General features: G+C 45.4%; 1 long non-coding RNA gene across 2 annotated transcripts in view; it reads left to right on the top strand.

Annotated features, from left to right (window-relative positions):
- LOC108961908 (uncharacterized) overlaps positions 1-26,033 on the top strand; it is a 138,626-nt gene that overhangs the window by 29,191 nt on the left and 83,402 nt on the right. For both annotated transcript variants that reach the window (XR_007778289.1, XR_001990320.3), the window contains exon 2: positions 23,618-23,695. This is a non-coding gene — a long non-coding RNA (uncharacterized LOC108961908). The remainder of the gene's footprint in view (positions 1-23,617; positions 23,696-26,033) is intronic.

The following is a 26,033-nucleotide window of genomic DNA, read 5'->3' as shown; positions in this document are numbered from 1 at the left end:
CTGGCCCTGTGCAGGACACTGCAATACTCACACTGTGTGGTGTCCTCCCTTCTTTATATCTATTTCTTTTACTGGACCCCTCAACCCACCTCACCCACACAATGTGTGTTGGACTCTTCTCAGTGCTCACCAATCTCTTTTCTCTGTGATAATCCACATCCTTCTTGTTTTCATCAGTCGTTTCAGTACAATGATTTGTAAATATCCTTTTTTCCATCAGGACACCCCAAATCAACACTAGCTCTGTGCTTGGGAAGAAGAGGGAGGTAACAAGGTTATTGAATTCCCCAAAATGCCAAATATCTATTCCCTGTGAAGAACACAGGTTTGGTTTTCATGAAGAACTCAAAGCAAATGCTGTTCATTTGAGAAGAAATGCATACAGGGACTGGTGCTTGTGATCAGTGATTTGGTAATGTTTGTGAGAGCCTTGCAGCAAGAGCCTATTTTAAGCTAGAAGGATTATCCTGGCAGAGGGACAGAGCACCCTTGGCTGGGAGAAAAGCCCCAGAGCAGCCAGCCCTGGATTGGAGCTTAACCACTGCTTCAGCTGAGGCTCTGAAACAGCTCAGAAAGAATCTGGTTAAACACACTGTGTAGCTGCATTTTCTTGCTTTATTTCACTTTATAGGAGCCCTTCTCTCAGTTTTATAATTGACAACTTAACTCTTTGCCCACTGGAACAGCGAGCTGTCTTCCTGTCCAAGCTGGCAATGGTGTGCAGAGATAATTCCAGCATTTCCCATGGCTTTACTCCCCAGAGGATTCCCAGGGAAAGCAAGGATCAGCACTGCAGGCAGATCCTCAGGGAACCTCTGCTCAAGGGCAGGGCTGGGGGTGGGGGTGTGCAGGATCATTTCCTGCAAAGCTGAAAGAATCAGCTGGTAGAGGGCAAATGCTAAGACCTGGGAACAGCTTTGCTAGGGAATAATGTTACAGTCTCCTGGAAAGCCAGGGATGTGCAAAGACAAGCCCCAGCAATAGGAACCTCTCCTGTGTCACCATAGCAAGGTCCTTGAGCAGCTTGCTGCAGCACTTTTGCCTGTTTGCAGCTCTTGGTCTTTACACTGGAAAGCCTGAGGCATTTAACATGTTGGCTCCCAACACTGTCCTCTGCCCTCCTCAGGCTTCAGGAGATGAGCTCTGGCATTAAAAGCGAGCAGTGTGAGCTGCCTGCAGGCTCCTCAAATGCCCCCTTCTTCCATGAAATCCCCAGTCCTCCCCATCTTCAGGGACTGCTACTAAAACTATTTCCATTTTTAGGGATCTGTGAGAAACAAGTTTTCCTGAAACCATTACATATTTTGTTCCTATTCCAAGTGCTGGCTTTGATAGCTAAAGGGCAGCAACCAGAAAATATTTTGAATTCCTTCCAGTGGAGGGAGGAGCAGATGCAGACCTGATGTGATGGAATACTACATTTGGTGCTTACACATGCCTGCATCAAGTGCTAGCAGTGAGGTACAGGAGTCCCCAAAACCTTTAGGACCCCCTTTTCCCACATTCCCCCCCAGTCCCCAGTGCCTGGTGTAAGATCCATCTCTTGCCTGCCTCATTGTAAGGAGCTGTAAAATACAAAACCCACTCTTTAGATGAAGTTTAATGTTGGCAGATGCAGAAAGACATGAGGCAGGAGAAAAAGAAACTGGTGGAGTTGATCTTTATTGCTATGGTTTAACAAAATATGTCTGAGGGAAGCAAGAATGGTCCTTTTGAATCATTTCTTGCATTTATTATACAGCCTGTGGGAGAGAGGAATGCTTGAGGCAAGCTTGCTGCACAATTTCTTGTAACAGTGCCTGCTCTGTCTGTGTGTGCTGGAGAGCTTGCTCGTGTAGGAGAGCCCAATGTGATCAGAGCCATTTCTCTCCTCCCTGAGATTTGTCCTTTTTGAAAGCATCCTTTGACTTGAGCACCTGGTCTGAGATAAACCAATTTGTCACCACGGTGTTTGATCTTCCACTCTGAGGAAGGACAATTTTGGCAAAAGGTGCTTATTCAGAGAGCAGAATCAATATTCAGGAGTTTGGTTTAACCCTTGAGGTACTGAAGTTTGCGCTTTTTTTTTTTTAATTTTTTGTGCATTAAGCAAACATTTACAGTATGTGTATCATGGAGCTGTGGATTTCCAACCATGTAGCCACGTGTTACCACTCTTTTTGTTTTTGGGGTTTTTTTTAACCTGCACAATCATGAAAATGAAAAGGCAATTGAAATGCTGTAGGAGGAATTAAAAATAGGATGGATACATTATTAGTCACACCATCATTTATTTGGGAAGTTTCTGCCCTATTTTTTAATTTTGAAAAATCTTACTCTCTCCTAATTCAAAAACTTCCTAGGCTCTATAGAACACTATTTCTCCACTTTTATTCACAGTGTGAAAAGGAAATGCCACTGCAAGCTGCCATGTTTTTCACGCTTCATTATTGAACATTTTCTAGTACGTAATGAACTATCCCCATGAAAATTTGCAGTGAATTGTCTTGTAATTGCCTAGATATGAGGGAAAATGTGGTTAGAGTAAAATAACATTAATGTTAAAAATGGGAAAATTGCAGTTAATCCATGTGAAGAGAAATAATACATCTCATCACAGAAAGAAGCAAGGGTGCTGGTGGAAATGGGGAGCTTGGCATACCTTTGGGATGTGGCCTTGGTGGAGGAAGGACATAGCAAAGGCATTGTCACAGGGGCACATCTGCCCAGTGGCCATGGGGAACCTGCTGGAGATGCCACTTCCATCCTTCAGGCCTCTGCATAAGAAAGAAATTAGCTAGTAGAGGTAAAATCTGAAAACTCGTAGTCATTATGAGAAGATGGAATGGTTAACTTGTGAAAAATCCTACAGCAGCGACAAAAAAGGAGTGGGAAGGAATTAGTGAAGGGGTATCCTGGAAGAGAATGTAGAAAAATAAGGGCCATTTTAAGAAAGATACAGAAAACAGAGATGTAAATACAAATGTGAAGACAAATGTGCAGTCCACAGGGAGGTGATCTTTGTGCTGCGGGATTTTACAATTTGGACTGGAGAAAACTCCAGGGGCTGTCACTAAGAAGCAAATCATTTGCCTAACAGTGAGCAGGACTGAGTGATCTAATAAAGCTTTTCCGTTCCTGGTGTCTGGGGCTGGGAAATTAATGCTGGATGTGGTGCCAAACTATGTATGTTGAATGTGTCTCTGTCAGCGGCGGGTAGAAGTTAATTTCCTATGTTGATGATAGCACAATCCGTACCACACTGTACCAAAGGAGAGGCAGGCACTTAACCTGGGAGCAGGGAATGTTTATTTCATGCTTGCCTTGGGGTAGGAACTAATGGTGAATCTTGTAGGAGCAGCATGCTAGATACCATCTTGTCTTTTATTTAAGTGTACTGATTTATCTCCTACGGGAGGTGGTGGAGTCCCTATCAGCTCTTGAGTCATTTAAAACTGGAATGAACAAAGCGCTCATGAATAGACTCTGGGGAGCAATCATGAACTGCTTGGGGATGGACAAGATTAAATACCAGGTTTTTATCCACCTATCATGCTGCAGATACGGAGCATTAATCGCTGGGGTGAGAGCAGGGCACTGAAGTGAGAGGCTGGTGGCCCCTGGCTGGGGTCTCACCCCATCTCAGTGTGCAGTGGTGAGGAGAGTCCCACCACGCTCCCTGTTACTCAGCATTTGAAACCAAAGCCTTGCAGAGCATTCCTCAGCTGGGAAAAGCAAACCCTCTCAGAGGATGGAGCTGTGTGTGCACTGGTTGTGACCCCACATCCACAATGACAATTGGTTCCTGGTGCTTCTCCCACCCTCTCTGTGCCACGGCAGGAGGCAGCGTTGGGGAAGAGCTGCAGAGAAAGAGCCTGTTTGTCACATGTCTACAGGGCGTGAAGCTCCCCAGCCATAAATACGCAGGGCTGTCAGCCTGACAAGATAATTACTTTATTGGTGGGTTTTCAAGAAAAATGTGGGCCAAAACTTCCTTGTTCTACTCATCAGAGAAACTTCATTGAATTTAAAATCACCATTCTTCCAAGTGAAACAGATTTGGCCCTAAATCATAATTCATCAGTTGCTGGCACCCTGCAATTTAAATCTTTTCCGCAACAAGGAAATAAATCTTTTAAAAAGTATATTAAAATCAGTATTGATTATTCCAAGCAGGAGCGCTGCATTCTGAGCTGTAAATCTTTTTTTTTTTTTTAGGATCCCAAGTTAAAATATTTCAGCAAAACTGCTGTATATAAAAAAAAAAAATTCACTATGGTTTAATCATGTGGTAAATTGCTAGGATTTTTGTATGTGGAATTTATAGGGCACCATTTCTTTTAGATTAAATGGGAATGTTCCTGATTTAGCTCTGATTACTCATCTACAGATGGGGTTAATGTCATGTGTCTCTTTGGGGATGTATCTTCTTAAGTAATGATGTCCTTATTGTGTGCTCTATGGATCCGTTGTCAAGACGTCTTTAAATATATCCTGGATGGCACATGGAGGTACCAGTAAATTATGTGTTGAATTAACAGGTAATTCAATCCACCTTGGTGTTAATCTTATTGCAAAATAACAAGCTACATAAAAGCCATTTAAGTGCAATTTAAAAAAGAAAAAAGCTCTATGAGATATAATCTCTTTAATCGAAAACAGATTTTGTTCAATTACTTTTAGTCTCCTCTGTAAAAACAGTGGGGCCACATCCACTGTATCTCCAGAGATGCTGTGTGTGTGCAGCTGGACACAGGAACTGGACTGAGGTGCCACCAAGGCAAACTTGTGCTCCACCACCATGGGGGATGGAGTAGGGCTTGGAAAAGCAGCTGTTCCTCTGCTCCCTGACCCCCTCCCTGGCCTGCCTGCCGTGCCTGGAACAGTGCTGTGTTCAGGGCTGATGTCACCTGCACCCTGCTCCTGACGTGTCACCTTGCTGTGGCTTTGCTGACTGACTTGGGGCACTAGGTGTGAAAGTCTCACAGGTGTGAAAATGCTCCTCAGCACTCCAGGTGAGGAAGGCGTGGGGTGGGGATGAGCAGTGCAGCCTCCCTGCGTGCTACCTCCCCTCCTGGGGCTGTTTCTTTATGGCACTGAGGGCACCAATAAACTCCAGGGTTTTCAGTCCCAGGGACATCTCACACTTCACTGCAGAGCTCCCTTCTGCCCCTTGGGGATCTGTGGTTGAGGGGCCAAAGCAAGGCACTTTGCAAGGGTTTGCACCAGCACTGAGCAAATTATAACCCTCAGAAACAAGTTCCTTTTGCTTTCTTCTTTTCAATTTTCGGGTTCATCAGCTATGCAAAGTTTGCTCATCCACTAAAAAAATGCCTTTCCTTTGTGTGAATAATTCCTTGGTTTTCTGAGAAGTGTGCACCATTTTGGTTAATTTTTGGTTTGGTTCTGCTCTGACTGCTGCCAGCAAAAGGCTTCCCAGCTTCTGCTGGCCTCCTGCTCCGCTGCCATGCATTCCTCAAATTAGTAGAAGAATTACAGGTTTCACATCTCTAAGTCAAATGTAGGATTCAGAAATGAGTTTTTACCCTACGAGTGGAGAGCTTCCTGTTTGTGAGTGCACACTGTGGAGGCCTCATGGCAGGTTAATTTGAATGGTTGAAATTTAGAATTAATTCCTGGAAAAAGAGCTTTATTCTTGGAAATTCTCTGTGCTATGTACTCCTCTCCTGGAACAATTTTCAGACCATCCTGTCACAGCCTAGCAGCCAGCAGATGGGAAATTCAGAGCCTAGCAATCCCTTTCATTCATTCCACTGCTTTTCTGTACATAGACAGTGTTAATCCTGTTTAGGGTTTGGGTTTTTTTCAGAGGGATATGGAATCCCTCTCTGAGAAATGGCTACAAAAATACCTCAGTGTGAGCCAGCAGCTGGACTGTACAAGCAAAGATATCTCAGTTTGAAATCAGGGGTCTCAATCTGCTAAAATGCAACTGTGGTCAAGTCTTGCTACACTCCATTTGTTCAGAAGAAGAATTAGTGATTACTGGTATCCCTTGCCCATGGAATTTAATTCACCAGGGAAGATGGATAACTATGTTAGCTTACACACAGTATGGAGATCCATGTCAGGCCACCACTCTGTGGGACATAAGGTGTGATTAATATGAGCATAAATGAACAACAAAATAGTTTTTTGAGCAGTCAGGACTGAAGAAGTCCCCCAAGAACTGTGTACAAATCACATTTCTTTTTATATCAGCAGCTCAGTAAGAGGTGAGCACTAAAGGACCATTCCTAGGCCCCAAACCTGTTCCTCCTGACCACTGCACTGCCATGAGCTAAATCCTGCCTTTGGATCCCATTAAGTGCTGTATTCCCTAAGGAATGTGGTATAGAAATTGCAGCCACTGAAGGGAACAGCAACAGTAACTTCATAATAATAACTTTGCTCCTTCTAGCTTCTGGCTGATGGAGAGGCTGAAGTGACACATGATATGTGTCAGCACAGTGTTTGCAGCTGCTCTAGCAGCTCACAGGAGGCTTCCCAGAGCTGCCATTCCCTTGCACACACAGGCTCTGTGCCTTTGCCCTGTCCTTGCAGCACCCTGCAGCTCACAGCTCCATGGGACAGCCTGGACCACCAGGGCTGGCTCTGCTCCCCTGCCACGGGGACACTGCCACCGTGTCCTTCAGGTGTCCTGCAGAGCACTCCTGTGGCACCTGAGCAGCCAGACAGAGCACGAGTGGGGCAAGAATGAGCTGCACTGTCTCTGTCCAGAAGGAAATCTCTGTGGTGAGTGCAGCTCTGCACAACAGAGAAGGCTTCTCAGATGAAAAACTGCTTCCCCTTCCCAGCAGAGTCTAAAATTTCTTCTTCATGGCGATGACGTCCCGAACAATGGCAACCTTCATTCATCTCCTCTGGCCAGGAGAGAGCTGAGAGTTCACCTTTTAAGCTCTTTCATGGGCTGAAGGCACATAAAAGCCTCTCATCGCTGTTCAAACACAGTCCTCCATTAGGAGTTGTTTAGGCAGGAGCTGCTTTCCCTGCTCCAAAGCTCTTTGTGTGAGATCCCTCCAGCCCCGCGTGCGGCAGCTGAGCCGCGTTTGCTGTGCTGGACACTCCAGCAATGGGTAGGCAATTAATCCATCAGCCAGTGCCTTTCCAAGGCTGTAGGGATGATTTTAAATCCTTAATGTCATATCTCCTTTCTACCTTTGTGTCATTGTCATATGTTAAAAAAAAACAATAAATGAGACTAGAGCCCCTTTTGATTACTACAGTTTTTCTTCACATGCTTCATTTGCTGAGCCACTCTTATCAGCCAAGTTGTCTTTATTTGGCAAACTGTCCAGGACTCCGGACTGGCCCTTTTGGCAAAATGTTGTTTGATCTCACATTTGTCTTCATCTTTTGCCTCAGTATCTTTACTATTTTCCCAAAAATCTAAAATTACACAAAACCAAAAAAAAAAAAAAAAAATTCAAATACTAGATTCGGTTTTAGTTGCCAAGAGTGCATTTGTTTCTCCTTAAGAGATCTTTCTGTCATGAAAATAATAACCTTTTCCTGCAAAGAAGGTACTTCTTTTCTGCTGGAGCTAACACAAGAAGAATGGTCTTGCAATTAAGGTGATTTTGAGCAAAGTTTACTTCATGCCTGGCTTGCCCCAGCCTTTTTGTGTGACCTTGGATATATGCCCTAACTCCTGACCATTCTTCTCTCACAAAGGTATTGCCAAATTAAAGATGAGGTTTTCAAAAAAAATAAGTATCTCTGTTTCTCTGACTCCATCTGCAGAAACTGGGTAGGCCAGCACCCCAGAAAATGAAGCCCCATCACAGAAATTTGCAGTGCAGGGAGGCATCCAAAAATGCAGGCACATAGAATAAATAGTTGCTTTTGAAAAGCTTGGCCAACACCCATGAGCACTTGTAAAGTACTTTAACATCCAAACGCTGAAGAATGGAGAAGGATTTAAATGTTTTGAAGTTATTCCCAGGTCTAGAAGTTTGCAGTACTGTGTCACAAAAAGGAAAAAATTAATATAGCAGATGTAATGAGGAAATTCTCGGAAGTTCAGAGGGAAAAGGATATTTTCCTAAAATGCTGTTGATTTGCTTTAGTTTGGTCTGGTTCCCTTCTTTCAAGACTGACATAAATCTGAGCAAAGAAGCTTTCCTGGGAGCTGAGCAGATGCCTGCTGAATCATGGAATTTAACTCTTTCTTGGCAGCCTGCAGGCAGCACACATCCATTGCTCTGAAAGGTATAAGTTTAGGGACAATCTGCTGATCTACGCCCCATGAGGGCCTGGCCTGTGACATGTCCATCTGCTTGTTGTCCCTTCTGCAGGCTGATGTCCTGGCCTGGCAGTGGGGACAGCCCCTCCTGCCCTCCCAAGGGTGCTCCTGCAGATGCCTCCCACCACACCTGAGCAGGGGGTCCCTGCTCCAGCCCGGCAGCATGCACAGCTCAGGGAGGGTGGCTGCCTGCCCATGGGTGAGCAGGGGTCCTGGGGCAAAAATGGGGTGAAAAGGGCTCAGAAAAGAATCTCAGCCTTGGCCAAAAATGACCCTGTTGTTCAGGGGCCGCCTGAGAGGTGGGATCCCTTTCGAGGAACTCCACTGAAAGGTGAGACAAGTCTCCTGAACAGGTTATTATCTCTAGGAGACAAATCCTTCAGCAGGTTGGTCCTTTTTTTTGTATACCTCAAACAAAGAGCCAGCACAATCAAAGAGCTGTAAGATCTTTCTTTTTCCTTTTTTTTTTCTTTTTTTTTTCTGCCTCTGTCATTCCCTTTCATTTCTGCTGCCCACAGAAACTACCGCGCCTCCCTCTCCGTGCTGCATTTCCATCAAATAGGAGGTGAAGCACTGGCAGTCCTCACAGGAGAAGCCAGGCGGTGAGGGGGAGGCCGTCTTGCATGCTGTGGTGTTTCATTAATTTATTTTTTCCCCTTCTTCAGGGAAAAAGCAAATGTGGGTGACCCAGAGCAGACTGAAAAACGCGAGCGACTCGCAGGCTGGGAAGGAGCCTGAGAAGTGTGAGATGAGTGCAGGTTGTGTGCTTCTGCTGCTGGGCTAAAGGGCTGCAGGTCTGTGGGGGAGCTGGTGCTAAAGGGGTCTGAGGGGCTGCCAGGACCCCTCCAGGTCAGGATTAGTTGCTGCAGGCTGATTCTCTCTCGTGGTGAACAGAGGGATGCCACCCCTCTCTATACCTGGCAGGATCTACCTCTTCCCCTCGAGGAAAAGGGATTTTCTTGAACCCCCCTGAAAACCAGAGCTTTCCTCAGGACCTCTTCAGGTTACTGTTTTTCCCTGTGCAAACACTTCTATCTATTCCTTCAGTCTCACCTATAAAGTGTAATTTGCCTTTTCATACCAAGGCTGGCACATGTTCCCTTCTGCATATGCATCAGATAGGATAAAGGCAATAAGCATTACTTGGCCTGGAGAAAAGAATTGCTATCAACTGGCTTTATTGTGCTGTTTATTAAGCATGAATTAATCTTGGAAATGATATCACAGAGGCCACTGCTGCTCTTGTGATGTGCACTTGCTTTGTGAAGCCTTTGCTTGAGGGGCTATTTCTAACATTTGGCTAGTTTTCTTTAAGGGGTTTTATTGTTAGTTATCTTGCTTGCAAACAGGATTCACTGACTACCTGGCAGTAGATGCCATACTTTTATTTTAAGGGAAATCATCTGTAGAGGTGGATAGAAGAGCTGTCAGATACAAGATGACTGAATTATACTTGCTTTGCTCACGGGTCAGACAAGAAAATCTGCAGCTATGTAACGCCTGGAACTATCACAGCAAGACCCCTGGGGCTTGGGGAAAGCCAACACCACAAACGCCTTTGTGCCCCAGCTTGTTGTACTGGGAACAGCCTTGGAAGTCTTTCTCTCTGAGACCAAACCTTTATACATGTGGATGTCAGCCAAGCCTTGTTCTGGATCTTACACTGGAAGGTGAACTGAGAGCACATTTTGGCTCAGGTGCTGTAATGTGCTTTTTTTGCTGTGCTTTGAAATACATCTTTTCATTTCTCCCCAGAGCACCAGGCCTTTCTGGCAGCCTGAACAGTCTCATGTACTTTTTGGGCCATGAAAATTTTTTTGTTTTTTTTCTGGTTTTGCATGGCTTTGCTGAACCCCTCCAAGGACCACCCTGGCGGAGATCTCACTGGTGATGCTCACACGAGAGACACTCACACCAGTGGTTTCAGGCTGGTTCTCAGCCCACCCTGGTCCTGCCCTCCTTGCTTGATACTGACAACCTCCAGAAGTGGGAAAGGTGCATTTCCCCTGCTCAGCCCCTGGCAGGGGAAAATTTGCTTTTTCTTAGGTTTATGTTTCTACCAAGCCTAACCTAATGAGCCTTACCCTGCTTGCTCTCACCTGAGGAAGGGCTGGAAGATGTGCACCACCCCATGCAGCAGCTTTGTGCCATGAGGAGCTGACAAATTCATTATTTAGTGCTGGCTGTGACTGGAACACGCTGCTGCAGCTCCAGGCTGGCACGTGACAACCCGAGGTTGTGGCAGCACAACCCTTCCACAGAATTCTGTTTTATTTGTAAGCCACAGATTGCAAAGGGAGTGGCCTCGTTTTTAAGCTCTGCTACTCTAGAGGTAGCCAGATGGTTTATGGCATGATAGCAGGTCACAGAAATGTCTCTGGAAATGCTTATGTGTCATGTCTGTGTGAGACAGGTCATCTGCAAAGACACAGATGAGATCCTCCATTTAGAGCAAACAGCAACAGCCTGATTTATATGGAACAATAGAACATGCAGCAAAGGTTGCAGGCTGTGAAAAAGCAGGTCTCTCTTTTCTTTTTTTTTTTTTTTTTTTTTTTTTTTTTTTTTTTGGTGCAGATAGCCTTGATTTCACTGCAAATAACACATATAAACCAGACAAGGAAGGTGCAGAGTTCTCAAGCTGCTACACCACAGGTATATTTACTCTGCCTCACATCCTGAAGTCCCTCTGTGAAGCAGAAGATAGCTCTTGAAGCCTGTCCATCTTCCCCTGTCACTGTCTGGTCTGTTTTTATTTAGATCTGGCACACTTCTAAAAGCATCTCGGACATGCTGCTGCACTGAGGCTGTTGATTCATTAACACACATCCTCCAAAAGCCACATCCAGCTCTGTGCCCTCCCCAGGGTGGGGGGCTGATGTGTCCTGTCCCACACTGACCCTCCCTGGATGCCCTCTGGGCTCCAGGCAGTGGAGACCACGCTGCTGCTGCTGCTGCTGAGGTTGATTCTGTGCCCCTCATCTAAGAATAGCCTCGCTGTCTTGAACGCCTGCCAGTTCCTGAAAGCTTGGCAAGCAGAGGGGAGAAACACAGCCATTATGTAATGGTTTCTCCTGGCCAAGAAAAAAATCCCATTTATTGATCTCCTGTCTGAAAACCTCAGTAACTCTGCGTAATTGATGACCAGCTGTTAAGGAAAGCTGTTTGGAGGAAGAACATTTATAATTAAAGAACAGACACTTCAAATTCAGCTCTCCCTCCATTTTCTCATTGCTTTTCCCTCTGCTGTCTCAGGGAACAGCCAACCTGCCTGGGCCTTTAAGCTTCTCATTTCAAACCAATATATGCCTTTCCCAGAGAGCAGCTCTGCATTCTCCAATTTCACTCCCTGTGCTACAGAGGGGAACTATTCATGGAGCTGTGTGAGAGAAAGAGATTAAGGAAATATCAAGACTAACAGATGGGAAGCAGGCAGTGGATGACGTGTAGGCAGGCTGATGTTACAGCAAGTCTTATCTTGTTAGCAGAAATATGTTGCAATAAGAAGAATTCTGGGAGAGGGCTTGGATTTGAGCATGGGATAGGACAAGACCTCTCAGTCAGATGAGGGACCTGCTTTTGTCCAAAAATGTCACATTAAGGCCCTGCTACCCCCGAGCATTCTGATCTTGATCCTGTTTTTCCAGATCTACCCATCTCCTCTGCTTCTGAGGTGAAAATGTTGCTGGGTTTCTCTGCTGAGATGTGAGTGTCCCTGTTTGTTCCAGGGAAAGCAGAAAAATGGGTCACTGGGCTCAGCTGCCCAGCACAGCTCCCCCTGACCAGTGGCTATCCACAAGTCCAGCTATGGCCTTCCTCTCCCCCCTCCCACTCACTCTGGGTAAGGCCTACACTGGAAATAGACAATTTAGCATGAGAATTATATTGTGCATTTAAATGTAAATTGCTAGGGAATTGACAATTGCTTTGTTTGAATTGTAATGATTGGAGCACGAGTGTGTGTTGGGTTTTTTCTTAGAATACATTTTAACTGGTATTGATGTCCTTTTACATTCATCTCAGGCACAAAAATATGCACATGTCCTTAAGCTTTCATCTGTAAATCCTTGATCTGTCACGTTCCTGTTAGGAAACCCATTTCTTTGACCTATCCAGCAATTGTAGGCTGGCACTCTTTTTCCCCTCCCCATGTTTGCTTTTTGGAAGAATCTCTTGTTTTAATTCAAATAGGCAAAAACCTCAAGTCCAAGGTGAAAATACAGCTTGTGTCCTCATGGCAGTGATCCCACTCCTTTCCTCTCCCCCTCTCTGCCTACAGACCAGATCACAACAGCCAGGGAGAGCCTCTGCAGGGTGTGGAGGTTTCCCCCCAGCCCCACCAGCTGAGGGTGACAAGCCCATTGTCCAGGCTTGGCCATGCTGGTGCTCACCATCAGCTCAGGGTTTGGTGCTGGGGCTGAGCCATGGGGGTGCAGGGCTCTGATCCCACTGCCTGTGCCCAGCACTGCCAGCAGACAGGATTTTTTCCCGTGGTAGGCAGGGGGAGAGGTTAGAAATGGATGTACACAGATCTGTTCACACATCTGGTTTCATCCAGGGGTGCTCCTGCCCTGTTAGCAAGGTACTGAGCACCATCCTCAGCACGGATGAAAGAGACTCACAGGGTGGCCAAGTCCATCCTGAGGCTTGCCCAGAAAAGGGTTTCTTCTTTTACCATCCAAAGAGCTAATAAAGTGAGGGAAGCCAGGGGTTAACCAGCTCTGCCTTCCCTATCAAGTCACTCGTTGGAAAAGCCTGGGTTTCAGCTCTGTTTGCAAGGAGGGGAGCAGTAAATACCATTATTTGCAGAGTTTTTCTGAGGTGCAGCCAATTTTCAGGAATGCTGTATCTCAGTCCAAACAAAACCTGCGTGTTTCTCCTTGGCCTGGCCTTGTTTCTTCAGGCTGTTTCACTGATTGATACAGGAGATATAAACAAAAATTGAAATAACACATGCCTGGTAATATAAACAAAACACTTTCACCAGAGAGAAAGGATTGCAAAATCAGCAGCTTGCAGGGCTCAAATGCAGCCACCCAGCACTGAAACCAAGCCATTAGGAAAACAAATAAATAAACAAATAGAAATAGAACCGACTGCCATAAGTCCCTGACCTTAATTGTGTGGATATATGTCTGTGAAAGCTTGAGTCAAGCTTTTCCCTCCCAGCCCCCACGCTGATTCCTTGGGCCTCAGCAGCATAAAATGCTCAGTAGACCTGTCTGGCCACCCCCTCTCTCCCTTATCCACACAAGCAGCCAGGAGGTCAAATCTGTCACTGTTCCTCTGCAGAGGAGACCCAGAGGTTCCCCCTGCCAGTCCTGGACTGCTCTCCCAGTTCTTACCCAGTTTCCAGCCCTGGGTAAATTCCCAGTGTCTGGAGCAGCAGCTGTTCCCCCCAGACCTGGACAGAGCAGTGGGTGACAATCCCAGGCTGCTGATGAGTTTTCCCTCTCCAGCACAGACTCATGGCTGGGGAATGGCTGCTGGGCACTTGGAGAAGCCTGATGTGATTTGGTGAGCCACAGAGGTGTAATTATAGGGAATTTCATGCAGTGCTTTTGCGATTTGTCACATTTGAAAAATCAGCTCCTGTGATGATTAATGTTTATGTAGGATTCCAGGTGGGAAGCATAGAATCAGTAAGGTTGGAAAAGACCTCTAAGATCATCATGTCCAGCCATTTTCCTAACCCTGCCAAGGGTTTTGAACATTTCTAGGGATGGTGACTCCTCCTCTTTCCTGGGCAGGCTGTTCCAGCATTTAACAAAAGGGGTGTGTTCAGCTTGGGTCAAAAGCCAGGGATGAATTCCTGGGTGCACCCTGCATCCCTGTATCCCCACTGCACCCCCAGGTCCATTCCTGGGCTCTTCCCTTGGCTGCACTGCTGGATTCATCTGCATGGCCCTGAAGAGTGTGGGGTGATGCCTCCCAGCAATTCAGAGACTTTCCAAAATCCTGAAAGACTGAACCTCCCATTTCTGGAAGCATTTCCATGGGAGGTACAGACATAAGCCCTGAGCTATTTTCCATGGGAAAGAGGGAGCAGGGTCAAGCCCATGCATAAAATGTTTCTCTGTGGTACATTGAAATTCACCCTTGTGGCCTCACTCATGCACCTGGCAGCACATTTCCCAAGCAGTAGCTCCTGTCATAGCCAGGTGGGAATTCTCCCCAGGTCGAGCAGTCACTGTCTTTAAAATATCTCAGTCTTCAAATTTTCTTTTTGGAGCCTCAGACAAAAATATGACAGCTATCCCTCAAATCAGCCATCTAAAAGAAAAAAAAAAAGTCACATTTAATTACTCCAGTAGGGGCACTTGTACACCAGGAACACTTATTAGTGCAATATATTTTTTCTTTTGTAGCTTTGAGCTGATCTCTAATAGCACCAGCGAAGTCCCAGTGTAACCTTGGAGTGTGTTTCATTATCATTCAGATGGAAACTGCTGTCTTATGACTGCAGTTTTAAAATACAGGACATTTTTATAATTTCCAAGTAGGCAATCAAATGGACATAACACATGAAATTATGTGCAGTCCTGGCACCAAACCCTGCCCTTCACTTGCCCATGCTGCTCTCAGATATTAAGACCTGAGTACAGCTGGGGGCTGGATTTCAGCCCCAGGGTGATCCTGCAGTTCTCTGCTCTGACAATAACCATGCAAACAAGTAGGTGTCCATGGATTCACTCACTTTCATTTTAAAGTCACTGTGACTTTCAAAGTCAAGCACTGGAGCAGGGTCTCTCCCTCCTTTCCCACCATGGAGGCAGCAGGGCAGGGCAGCAAGTGGCTCCTGGCTGGAGGAAACGTGACCCATGAGCTGCTCCTCGCTGGGAGCTTCAAGTGCTGCTGCATGCTGTCAGCCCTGACCTGAGGGTACCAATGTCTTTGGCTGTTTTCCTCCCTCCAGGCAGCTCTCTGGATCTGCAAATCCATTCCTTTAGCTAATTAGCAGATGGCAAAGGCAAAACTAATCAATCATTTCCCAGTGGGGCTGCTGGTAGCCTGTCAGTTCAGCAACCAGAGAAGCTCTGCCCTGGCCCCACTGTCCCAAAGTTCCCAGGTGGGCAGCTGATCATCCTGCTTCATCTTGGGCTTCATTTCAGGCTCAGGGCAAAGGAGGATGACTCTTTAGCCTGGAGGACACACTTCAGTCTGTAAGAAGTTCAGTGCTTTTTGCCTACAATAGAAACCTGTTAAAAAAAACCCCTGTATTTCAACAGAGAAGAGTAAAAGAGATAGGAATGTCAGAGTGATGTTTAGAAGCCAACAAATATTGGGAAGGAGAAGTGTCTCTTTTCTACTGATGACAGAATTAATATATTTCTGTTATTTAATGTGTAGGCAGGGAAGATGGCAAAGGTGGGAAAACTCCCCTTGATCTTACCTGTGCTTTTTACAGTGCTTCTGGGTATCTTGCAATTTTAGTGTAATTTTTGTAACACATACAAGACATAAGACATGTGTCCATGATCTGCAGGGGGAACTGAGTCACAGAGAGACAGTGCCAGCTCTTCAGGAAAGCTCGTTGGGAGAAGATGCAGTTTCTTGTGCACTGGGTGTTGGCACTCTGAAACAAATTCCATAAGGCTCCTGAAAAGTCCCTGTGATCATCCAGGAGGCACATCTGCCTGGTAGGCACTAGTGCCTCTCTCAAAAGGAGCAGAAGTGGGGTGGAGGCACGACTTGCTGGATGGGACACCTCCACTCCACCACATCCCTGGCACTCTGCCCCGCCTCGCTCCGCTTCCATCTGCCAAACTTTTCCATGAGCCATCAGCGCTGCAAGTGGATTAGGTTTTCCAGACTGAAAAGAGAGCTTCTTTGTGGCAGAAAAATGCCTCCATTTGTTAGTTAAACCTCAGAAGTTTTCCCCTGGCAGAAGTTCAAATATCTGCCACAGGAGCGATGGTGTCACTGCCATCTGTGAGGTCTCAGGTTTTCCAGGTCCCTAAGCCCAGCCATGTTGCTTCTCTTAGGTTTCCTCTTGGTATTTCCCAACATCTCTATCTGATTTTTGGAGACCACCACCTTCTGAAAAAGCCATGCTTTTAACCCAGGAATCCAGCAGGTGCTGCCCCAGATGCCCAAGCCATACAAGCTGCCCAAAACTGAGCAGGGACCAGTCTGACACTCCCAGAGCATAAATAAGAATAGAATAAAAGTCAGGTGGCTTTACCAGGGGTTAACCTCAAGGGTTTTGCAGTCCTCTAACCTTCTCCCTGCCTTCCTAGCAGCCTTGTTGCCTGAGATGAAGCCCTGCCAAAAGCCTCTGGGGACAGCAGGCACTGCCACGTGCCGAGGCTGGCCAGAGCCAGGGGGATAGACAGTCTGAGATGCTCTCCTTCCCCAAGGAAGGGGATTTAGAGAAGCTCCAGAGTATCTGCCAAAGCCATATTTAGCACTGGGAACTGATTGCAACACTCACACTGCTCACTGCAGTTTTATAAATAAAACCAGCCCAGACAGAATCTCTGCTGACACCGAGGGAGGAGATGCAAGGAGAGGCCCTGACATTCTGCCTCACTGAAGTGTGTGGAGCTTTCATCTCTAGCAGTGCTCCTGTTGCATAGACCATGGTGGGTGGGTGTAGGGGCAGGAAGGAAGGCCAAGGTGATCTCCTTTGCTTTCCCTGTCTGCCCAGAGCAGGAGGATTTTCTTGCTTGTCTTCCACATTGCTTGACTGGGTGTTTGCTCCTGAAATTTTCTCCTGGGCCAAGTTCAGGAGTCACAACCCTGATTCCCTGTCCCACATCCATCTGTGTGTGGCCACAGGCAAGTATCTTGAGGCAGAAACCTTGGGCTGTCCTAATGCATACTGCAGGAAGCAACACTGAGAGATTGCTTCCTTAAATACCTACTGATCAGACAGCACTGCTAATCAAGGGAAGCACTAACGAGCTGACACTGTGACATTGAAGCATCTGATGCAGTGGTGATCACACAGGGGTGAAGGTCTGGGAGAGACACTGCTGCCCTGGCACAGTACCAAGCAGGAGCAGGATCCATACTCTTTAAAAAGTGCAGATATTTTCCCTTGCAAAAGTCAGGATTTGTCAGCAGCTGCTTGCAGGCTCACCTACAGAGTATCCCAAGGTTTGGTCTTTTTTTCCTGAAGTTTAAAGGTGATTCTGAGCTTTATTGATTGCAGACACCAATTTCCAGTGGAGCTGCAGCTACAGTTGCAGTAAATTGAAGCCAGCTGAAAGCAGAATCTCTGCCTTAGCTGTCTTTCCCAAATGTCCCCAAAGCAGTCGATGGAGCCCAAGGAGTCACAAGCTGTGAGCTGCTCTGTGTGAGAGTGGTCCCTGCTGGGATCATGTCCTTCCCAGTTGCCACAGAAGGACCACAGCACTCCTGGTGCACTGTCCATCCCAAAGTGTCTAAAACACTGTGGGATAAATGAACATTTAGGCAAAAAGGAGAGGAAGTGTCATGCAACCAGAGAAAGCGTCTTGCCCGAACACACATACCTGTTTTTAATGCCTAATGGAGAAAGGCACCTGGTTTCCAGAGCTCAGTAGCCAGATAAAAACAGAGTGCAGAGGTGGTGGAGTAACAATCTCTGTTAATGAAGAACCAGGAAATACAGCTGGGGCTGTCGGGCACTTGGCCCAGCACTTGGCCAGAGCCGACGGGCTGAGCCGCGCTGGCATCGGCACCAGGACACTCAATTCTCCTCCTTGTCAAGCACCGTAAATTAAAAACAGAATAAAAAGCTTTTAAGGGATGTGCTCACTGACAGTTTAATATAAGTGGCTGTGGCATCATTTTCTACTGATAGGTTTATATGGGGGAAGAAATTGCAACTTGTTTCATAGCAGGTATTTTACTGCTATTGCAGAGTTCCCTGCTGTGCTTATTCATAAGGGGAGATTTCCCAAATGAGCATCCTGTGGAAGTGGGTGGGAGAGTGGGTTACTGTGACCTCTGCCAGGCTAAGATGGGGCAAAGCAGCCTAAAGGTCAGCAGGGCTTCTCTTGCTGCAGTGGTGGAGCCAGCCTCTGCTGAGGGACACAGCTCAGCATGCCAGATGACATCCCCAGGCCAACCTTCATCCCCAGCCTCCAGGCAAACCTTCACTGTCACCTTCCCTGCCTCCTGTCCAGCTCAGCTGACACAGAGCCCCTCACCCAGATGTGTTGCAGTGCATAAATCCACTCCCCATCTTACAATTTGGTCAAGAGAAGAAGGTCCTCAGAAAATACAATTTAAATGAACAGAAGCTGTGTATGAAAATGAACTTCTAAAGTTTAAATGATTCATTTTGGCACCCAGACATGAAAATTTCATTCTTTTCTTTGCAGTATTTTAAATTAATTAGCTTAAAAGTTTCTATTTTTAATTCCTTCATTTGCTTTAGTCAAGCAAATATTTGCTTCTGGACCTTTGGGGTTTTGTTTTGAGGTGTTTGGGGTGGAGTGGGGAAGGAGAGAAGGAACAACTTCATGACAAGCTAAAATATTTTCCCTTCAATTTTCCAATTTTAACATTTTGCCAAAATCACATGGTTGAAATTTCTGAATAATATCATTGCATTTTCTTGGCTGTTGATATCCAAGTCACCAGCACAAACCACTTACAATCTGTGAGGCTGTGGTGAAGTAATTTGTGGTTGCTCTGTGGAACCTACTCCTTTCACTGTGCTTCCATTCAGAATAAATGGAATAGAAGTTCACCATTTTACCCACTTTCCTGCTGCTTTTTACTCATTATTAGCCAACTTCATGGCTGAGCAGTAAGAGCCCTCTGGACCAAAATTTCAGGAAAACTAAGGTTGTGTCAAATTGAATATTATTGTCCCTGGATTTATAACTAAGGTGACACCACTCATAATGTTGTTATTACTATCTAAGAAATTTCATTAGTAGTATGGACTTGGCTCAGTGCTGATGAATGCCAGAAGAAATCCTTCTACTGAGTCCAGCAGGCTTCACATCAAATCATATTTGCATATGAAGATATGCATCAGCTAAATACAGTCTGGGATAGAAAAGGGTCAGTTTCTTTGGAAGGAAAAGATTAAGGGAGTACATCCTTCCTTTTATGCCTTTGTATCCATAATATTTTAGAGCACATCATAAGTAATCTTGTTTACTGCAGATTTGACCAGTTCTTTTCTGCTAGTAATTTTTTTCTTTTTTTACAAATTGGTATTAGTAAAGAAATATTAAGGGATATGTGTTAGAAGTGTCTAGCCAGCAATAAAAGGAGTTTGAGTTATTTTCCAGTCGGTAAGTGATGTAAATGGAAAATCCAAAGATTTCAAAAAATGCACCAGAGGGAATTCCTTTTGCAAGGAAGAGTCAAACCAGCCACCTTCCTTGGCATCTCCTGTAACTGCCTTTGTCACTGAAACTTCTGCTGACTGCCCTTTCTGAGCAGTGATGCTTCACCCAGATTTGCATTTGAAATGCTTTGGCTTTCTTTTTCACAAGTGTGAGCCCTAACAGCCCTTGCAATCCTTCTTTTTTGATTGAAACAAAGTTATTCTGACTGTTCTGTTGGCATCATAAATGGTGAAGTATTCCTTAAACACATGCTGCAATCTGGATTTTATTTCCATTAGTTTAATGGAAGTAGTGGTGCCAGTAGGGATTTTGCAAGGAGACAAGTATGGAAAAAGCCAAGCTGCTGGCAGGCATGCCTGGGTGTTGGTGGCATTTGTGCTGCTGCCATGGTAATTGTGTTATTGGAGAGTTCATTCCTCATGCCTGACTTGTACCTGATTTGAATCTGCCTGGCTGCCTGTTAACGTTTTTTGTCCCACAGTTTTGCTTTTGTTTTCCTGATCCAGGTTTTTCTTTAGACTAAGCCCATTTTTGCCATCCATGGCTGCCCCTGCCCTGCAAGGCACCTCTCCCCCTTTGTTTCCTTGCCTGCTCACGTGCAGGCTCACCCAGGATGGGCACTGCTGATGCAATTATTGCTACTCCAGCTTTCAGCAGCCCCTTAACTCTTCCAGATGGGATAATCCTTACTCAGCTGCTGTGGCAATGGCAGTGGCTGGCTGGGCCACTCTGTAATGTCAGATGAACAGTTAAACACCCGTGTGTTCTCATCTGGTGCAGCCCAAGGCTCCTGGCTGCCAGCAGCTCCCCTGTATGTGAATTTTCCACAAGCCTGTGCTGTGCAATGACCATTCAAGGCAGAGATTCCTTTGTTTCTTTTGTGTATCCTTATCCATGTTTGTTATGTATAACTCATTTTATGGCCATCTCTGTGTGATTCCTTCTATAAATAACATTCTCAAATCTCTCTCCTATCTTGTTTACCGTAGCTAATTCTTTAAGATGGGTGTCTCCACCAGAGCTGTAGTCTAAATGAATACAGATTAAAATCATAACATTGGCTTAGTTGTAGTAAACCAGGATTTTCTTGGTTCTGCTGCAAATCAAGCCTTTCAAATAATCTTTTTATTCTATCTCCATAAATACTGTATGGGAGTGACAAAAGACAGGTGATAGCTCCAGCCTTAGTTATCGTGTTAGTGGCTGGCATTAAATACATAATTCCTGCTGTGTCTGCATCATCTCTAAATGAAAGTCTCCTGAAGGAGAAGTCTCCAGGGAGGGGGAAGAGCTGTGAACCAGTGACTGCAGAGTGTGCCTTGGAGATACCAAGTTAGGAGGAGAAGCTGAAAACATGATATGTCTTTTTCAGTTTGACCTCAGCCTCTAATAGTGTTTGGCAAGTCAGCCTGGCAGATAAATTGGTTCATATTAGAAAATGGGGTTGATTTATTATGAAATTGATTGCAACCCTGTCCTGTGCTGAAGGCATTAGTGATAACAGCATCGGGTGCCTCAGCTCTTAACTAATGGGCTTTTTCCCCAGGCTCTCCACTGCTGCCAGGCTTTTACCCACAGGCAGCAGCATCCAAACCACACACCTCTGCTGGTCCCTCCCTCCCCACAGGTGCAAACCCTTCCCAGGCAAGGCTCTGTCAGGAAGCTGAGATGCCCTGGAGGGAGCTGGCATTTTCCAGGACATGCAGACTGGCAGGAGTGGGGCCAGTGTGACATTTGAAATATATCCAAGCATGATATCTCTTCTTCTTGTGACTGTTTTCTGCAAGTGGGAAGAGTTACTGGAAATGTGGAAAGCTATCCACCAAACTCCTTCTATTTATAGAATCATAGAATGGTTTGGGTTGGAAGGGACTTCAAAGATCGTCCAGTTTCAATCACCCCTGCCATGGGCAGGGACACCTTGGACTAGACCTGGCTGCTCAGGACCCTGTCCAATGTGGCCTGGAACCCTTCCAGGGATGGGGCATCCAGAGCTTCCCTGGACAGCATGTTCCAGTGTCTCACCAACCTCTCATTAAAGCATTTTTTCTAAATACCCAATCTAAACCTACCCTTTTTAAGTTTGAAGCCATTCCCCCTAGTCCTGTCATTACATGCCCATGAAAAAAAGGCTTTTCTTCCTTTCTTGGTTTTCTTTGGTGAAGTTGAAAGCTCTTTTAGTCACAAACAAAAGCCACCACCAAATGTAATGAGAGAGTTTCACTACTTTTTTGCAAAGAAAGCTATATTTACCCTCAATTGCCACAACCTGCAGTGCAGTAGCCTCAAATTCCTCAACAGACTGGGGAATGGACTTTCCCTCCAGGGCTGATTAAAACACAAGTGAACAAACCAAGCACAGTGACCTCTGGGACCCCACAAACTACTTAGGGTGTATCTATTATGGGAAACTCTATAATCTACTACTTGCAGTATAGTTACAGATGTAAAAAATACCAAAAGAAGAGTAATTCTGGTGTCAAAAACAGCCTCTGGTGTTCCTGCCTTTCTCTTTGGACACTTCTGGGCTGTACCCTAAAGAGCAAAAGATTTTCCAGTTAATTTGCTGTAGTGGTAGTTAAGACTCTCTCATCAGTTGTGTTTAGAAATCACTGAATAGCAAACCCTGGAATATTTAGCGGCTGGCCTCAGCAATATTTTTCAATATTTTTGAAGGTAAAAAGTTTTCAATGATTGAAATGCACTTCACTTTTAGACATTTTCCAAATGAAAAATTTCAATATGAAAGAACAGTGTGGCTTGAAAGGAAAGCTCATTGCAAGAATGGCTGTAATTGGACAAAACTGAAAATAAACTTTTCAAAATAGCTGAAAATAAATTGATTTGGAGAACGAAGGAAGGTTACATTTTATAAATGGTTTCCAACAGCTCCCTGCCAGTCAGTCACACATTGGGTCTCTTTTGGCATAAATTCCTTTTCAGGTAGAGATGACATTTGTTACACCAATGACAGCCCCTGCTCCAGACAGTGGCACAAGCTTGTCTGACTCTGCTTTTGCCACCAACTTCATCAGCATTCTGAGGTGTGGAAAAGCCATACAATGCAACTGGACAACAGTAAGGAACAACAGCACAATGTAAACTTGTTCAGAGAACAGCTATTTCTGCAGGAAGCACTCAGTACAACTTCAAACCAGCTTTGAAGATAATGCCTTTCCCTTTCCTATCCTAACAAAAAGTAGGGCACATCTGGCAACATCTGCTATGAAGCCAAGAGACCACAATATGTATTTTTTGAAGCAAACTATTTGTGGGGCCAAGAGCCACAGTCATCTATTCCAACACCCAAACCCTCTCAAACCATTGCCATGCTGTCCTCTCAGGGTGTTTGCTGGTGCTCACTGAGGGCACTGAGCCCTGGCTATGAATTGTTCCTCTCCTGTATGGATTTTCCTGAGCTGGAGGCCCTGTGACAGCCAAACCCTGCTCATTTAACAGCACTCCTGGGAAGAATTCACCCCAGAAGAGCAAAGGACAGCTTTCCTTCCACCAGCATCAAGCAGTTAATCTACAGATATGAGTAAGACATCTGGGAGCCCCATATATTTTCAAATTAATTTTTATAGGATAACACCATGGCCTGAGAAACACTTCTGAATATTTTGAGCAATTGTCTAACATGTCACTTTTCTGGGTTTGTGCTTTTATCATTAACACCTCCAATTAGCAACAACGCAGACTCTGAGATGTTCCTTTGATTTAAAAGGTTATAAATTTTGGATGCAATGTCAGGGAGTAAATTTTACAATGCAGCTGAGCTGTGGACTAATTAAAAGACTACCCAGTACTCTCCTTACCCAATACCTCTCAGATTTGTGACAGCCTTCAGGAGGAGTCATGAATTATGCCCTGTGCACCATATGCAATCTATTGATCTCTCTGTGTGTACATATGCTCTGTGTGTGTGCATGTACACCAGAGCCCATGTTGATGATGGCTTCTTCACACCTGTGTGAGAGTTTCTCATCCCAGAGAATTTATAGCTGTGCAATTCATGATTGCACTCATTTTGCTTTCTTGCTGCTGCAGGCTTACTACTGCTCTTTAATTCCAGATGCCCTTGGAGTCAGAGCTGGACATCAACATTTCCCATGAAGAGGGTTCACCTACAGCATTGCTCTGGTGCACAGGGGTGAGTTTTTATCCATCACTGAGCTGTTCCTTGGGTGCTGACTGAGGTACCCTGATCCATGCCTTATGGACCTTGTTGATTCTGTATATTGTCAAGTGAAAACTGGAAAAACACCCATGTTTCACTTGGCACAATGAACTGAGCAGTGACATATCCTTAGGCTTGGCAGTCAATGTCTGTGGTCAGCAGCAGGCTCTTCCTTGGTGCTCCACCTGACACAGAAAATCAAGATATCCCCAGGTTGACTCGTGTTTCCCAGGGCAGAGTGAAATGGCTTTCTGCTTGCCAGGATCTCCTCCTGAGTCCTGCAGAGGACAAGCTTCACATGACAGTTGGAAAAGTGAATATATAAAGAGCAAAAGGACAATGTGTTGGAAAAACGAGTTCTGGGGTGGCCAGGTGCAAGTGGGAAATTATATCAACCAGCTTTAGGTAGAACAGCCCAAAGGCTTTTCTTCAAAAATCTCTGAAGTTTCATGGATGAGGTTTTCCTTTTTCTCAGTCATTCTCCTCCTGGCTGTTGACGTCAGTGGATTTGGCACTAGATCAACAGGGAAACAGAGGGACAGTTTTCCCCCTACACATGCAGAATTAGAGACTCATACCAAGAGAGAGGAGCTAGATTTAGATGAGAGGGAATTTCTGGTTGAGGGTGTTCACGTAAAAAGTATTATATAGTATTAGGCTTGTGTGAGCTCCTGGTGTAATAAAGGAGAATTGTCTAAGCCTTGGCAGGAACGTATCCCTAGGACTTTGTTTTGATGAAAAAAACCATTGGAAACCTGCACTTAGCTTTTCTGCTAGCTGTAATTATCTGGCTGTATTGATCATGGTGCTAAGGTTATCTGATGGGTAGGGTGTGAGCAAAGATCAGCTTCAGTCCATGAATTAAAGCTGCAGACTGTCAGCTCTAATTTACACACACACAGTCTGAAAATTGTCCTCCTGCAATGGCAGAGCTCCCTGAATTGACACAGATAGGCAGCATATGGAGCCTGTGCAGCAGGAAAGGAGGCACCAGCACTTGGCATTGCTGCTCTGCTTTATGCAAATATCTGGGTTACAAAAGCAGGGAACAAGGGCAGAATAAATTGGGATGGGGGTGGTCTGGTACTGGCAGACTAAAACCCTTGGTGGCATTAATGAAATTCACAGGCTTGTGGGAAGCAGCACAGGCTCCTCAGCTCTGATTTCAGCCCTGCAGTACCTGGAAGGCAAGAGATGGTGGTAACTGTGGTTCACACATGAGGATTTGCACAGCAGGGGAATCTGTGCAGCCTGCACAGTAAAAGATGGTAATTCATGTTCTCCAGTACCACAACCAGAGCCAAGGTACAGGAACCAGCAGTTTCAGGGAACAGGGCTCTCATTTACATACCATTATTCCCTTTGGAGACAAGCCTGCCCTCTCTGCTGCTGTGCTGTTAGATAGGGTGGGGACAGGAGGAGAAGCAGGAGATGATGCCTCTCCTGGCTGTGTTTTGTACCCTGAACTGCTGTCCTGAATGTATAAAAGACAGAGGATCCTAACTGTATCCTTCGGGCAGCTGTTCCATCAGGGTGCTCTGCTAGGAAGGTGTACAAGTCAAATTAGATGTGCAAGATCCCCACAGAAGACATTCACACCACCAGGAGAAGTGCCAGAGCAGACCTGAGCCCCACCCCACTGCTGTTATTTGACTTTCTGCATGACTGTTAGACAGTTGCCTGTCCATTCACAAGCATTTGTTGCCGGCTTATTTGGGCATATCTTGGCATTTGAGAGGTGTCAATCTGCTAAAACAGAAGTGGCAATAGCTAATCACACTTTATTCTCTGCAGAACATAACAGGAAAGCATATGGCTCAGCAGCATAACTTTCTTTCTCTGGGCTAACAGTATGGTCAGTTCTGCAAAAAATTGAAAAAACAAACTGACAAGGGAATACAGTCTGTGGTCCTTGCTGGAAGCTCCAGGGATCCTGCATCCAGAGATACCTCTAATGAAGGAAAAAACCCACCCTCCCTCACATCATTATTCATTCAAAAATTGCCAACACCAGGTTTTCTTGTCACCTCTGATATCTTGAGAAAACACTTTGCTTTCTAAAGTGAATTATTTTTGCTGGGTCATTGAAATTCAGTGCCACTCATTTTGGATTTGAAAACTCTCAGTAAAGGTTTAGAGATGGGAATTTCAATCCCTGGACCCTGGAGGCCGTGCAGAGTGGGTGCTATATTGCATTCATTCAGAACACAGCCATCCCCACCTGTCCATCACAGTCACAGGACTCCAAGTGTGTATGTGCAGTACAGTAAGCAAGAGCTGCAAACAGTATTTACACAATTTCCAGCATCCT

Source organism: Serinus canaria, chromosome 9 (genome assembly GCF_022539315.1).
Source record: "Serinus canaria isolate serCan28SL12 chromosome 9, serCan2020, whole genome shotgun sequence".
Classification (NCBI taxonomy): domain Eukaryota; kingdom Metazoa; phylum Chordata; class Aves; order Passeriformes; family Fringillidae; genus Serinus; species Serinus canaria.
Note: the sequence above shows the minus strand (reverse complement) of the source record. Positions and strands in the feature narration are given on the sequence as shown.